Source organism: Panthera uncia, chromosome B4, assembly GCF_023721935.1.
Source record: "Panthera uncia isolate 11264 chromosome B4, Puncia_PCG_1.0, whole genome shotgun sequence".
NCBI classification, from domain to species: Eukaryota; Metazoa; Chordata; class Mammalia; order Carnivora; family Felidae; genus Panthera; species Panthera uncia.
Window position 1 is genome coordinate 73,304,138 of NC_064809.1, and position 2,793 is coordinate 73,306,930.

The 2,793-nt window shown below is 48.4% G+C and overlaps 1 pseudogene; it reads left to right on the plus strand.

The window, feature by feature from the left end:
* The first annotated feature begins 369 nt into the window (after positions 1 to 369).
* Positions 370 to 2,477, plus strand: LOC125919842 (glutamate dehydrogenase 1, mitochondrial-like; annotated as a pseudogene).
* Positions 2,478 to 2,793: the final 316 nt, after the last annotated feature.

Below are 2,793 nucleotides of genomic sequence, written 5' to 3' on the forward strand. Positions count from 1 at the left end.
AAGAAACCACACCTCAGCACTGCATAATAAACTACTGAAAACCCAAGACAAAGAAAATTCTCAAAACAGACGGAGACCAAGGACAAATACCTTTAAACAGCACCACCTTTAGACCCAGGCAACTGTGGCCCGGGGCCTGGACTTAGGGGTTCCTGTTTGGCTTCCTTCCCACCCGTCACCCTCCACAGGGTGAGGGTCCTGCAGAGTCCCGCAGCCAGCACACTGTGGAACTCAGGCTCCAAACAGAACTCTGGGCCCTCAGAATCCCCTGCCCGCACAGCCTCAGGTCCACCTCCAGCGCTCGCAGCCCCAGGGCGCGCCCAGGCCTGAGCGCCCAGAACTCTACGGTGCGGGCTGAATTCCTTAAGCATGCAGACCCCCCCACCTCCATTCAGGGACGACCCAAGGGTGGGGAAAGAAAGGCACCTGGGTTAACGGCCTCCATTTTTTGGTCAGGGCGGGCCTGCCTCTCAAAGGACCATCAGGTGCAGCCGACTCCTCCCACTCAGGCGGTGGGCGGTGCGAGGGAAGGAGACTGCTGGGAAGGCGGGAAGTTTAAAAGGCCACTCCCCCCCAACCCCGCCCCCCGGCCTCCAAGAGCTCGTGTCGCCCTACCAAGAAACGCGGCAGCTGCGCGGGCCTGCACAGCCACCCGGCCACGTGACAGCATGGAGGCAGCGGGCTGTGAGGACAGCTTCTACCTCTTCAAGGTGGTGAAAAGCCTCTACGACCGACCGTGAGGCCGGCATCCCGGAGGACGGGCTGGCGGCACACATCCAGAACCAGAGGAGTGAGGAGAAGAAGCTGCACCCCGGGTGCGTGGCATCCTGCGAATCATGAAGCCCTGCAACCATGTGCTCAGCCTGCTGGTCCCCATCCCGAAAGACAACGGCTCCCCAGAGGTCATCTGGGGCTATGGGGCCAGCACAGCCGGCACTGCACGCTCCCGTTACAACCAAGATGTGGATCTAGGGAAGATAAGTTTTGGCTTCCCTTATGACGTCTAAATGTGCTGTGGTTGATGTGCCATTTGGAGATGCTAACGCTGGTGTTAAGATTAATCCCCAAAACTACACCAGTAAGGAAGTGGGGAAAGATCACAAGGGGGTTCACCGTGGAACTAACAAAACAGGGCTTTATTCGTCCTGGAATTGATGTGCTTTCTTCAGAAATAGGCAATGTGAGTGAGAGATGTCCTAGATTGATGACACCTATGCCAGCATCACAGGGCTTGCATAGCGCATGCAAATTAACGCACATGCCTGCTATCCTGGTAAATCCATCAGTTGGGGTCTCATCCGCCGACATCTCCGCTACTGGCCAGTGTTTTACATGGGATTGAAAACTTCCTCAGTGAAGCTTCTTTCATGAGCATTTTTGGAATGACACCAGGGTTTGGAAAGAAAACATTTCTTATTTAGGGCTTTGGCAATTTTGCACTCTATAGTTACATTATTTTGCTAAATGTGTCGGTGTTGGTGAATCTAATGGGAGAATATGGAATTCAGATGGCATTGACCAAAAGGAACTAGAAGACTTTGAAATTGCAACATGAATCGGAGCACCTGGGTGGCTCAGTCAGTTAAGCGTAGGACTCTTGGTTTCTGCTCAGGACATGATCTCACGGTTTGTGAGTTCAAGCCTCACATCAGGCTCTGTGCTGGCAGTGCTGGCAGTGTGGAGCCTGCTTGGGATTCTCTCTCCCTCTCTCTCAAAATAAATAAATAAACTTAATTTTAAAAAAAAAAATAAAGTTGCAATGTGAATCAATTCTGGGTTTCTCCAAGGCAAAGCCCTAGGAAGGAAGTATCTTGCCAGCAAACTGGCATACTTATTCCTACTGCCAATGAAAAGCAGGTAACCAAGTCCAGTGCACCCAGAATGAAAGCCAAGATCATTGCTGATGCTTCCAATGAACCAACAACTCCAGAAGCTTATAAGATTTTTCTGAAGAGGAACATTACGGTCATTCCTGATTTATACTTGAATGTTGAAGGAGTGACAGTATCTTACTTTGAGTGACTAAAGAATGTAAATCAGGGGGCACCTGGATGGCTCAGTTCGTTCACCCATCTGACTCTTGATTTCAGCTCAGGTCGTGATCCCAGGCTTGTGAAACCGAGTCCCTCACCAGGCTCCATGCTGAATACGGAGTAAGCTTGTGTGTGTGTGTGTGTGTAGTCAGCTATGGCTCTTTGACCTTAAATATGAAAGAGATTCTAGCTACTGCTTTCTCATGTCTATTCAAGATAGTTTAGAAAGAAAATGTAGAAAGCACCATCAAACTTTTCCTATTATATCCACAGCAGGGTTCCAAAACAGAGTATCTGAGAAAAGACATTGTACATTCTGGTTTACCTTACACTGGGGAGTTTTCTGCCAGGCAAATCATGTACGCAGCTGCAAAGTATAACCTGGGATTGAACCTGGAAACAGCTGCCTATCTCAGCACCATTGAGAAAGTCCTGAGGGTGTAACTGGTTTGACCTTCAAATAAATGGAACATAGCTGACTACTTCACTACCCTCTTTAACTGTAACTTCTGCAAACCTATCACATGTTTACATATAACCACAAAAAGATTTTTCTCTTAAGGACATCATTCTTAATAAGTCAGTCCAAATCACAAGAAGCTAAGTGATGATAGAAGATACATGTAAATTGTGTGGAAGGGAAATACGGAGAAGTGAGCAAATTGCTTCATGAGATGGAAGAATGGAAAAGAGCAATATTCTAAAATAAATCTATTCTTTTAAAAATGTTATTTTAGGGGCACCTGGGTGGCTCAGTCGG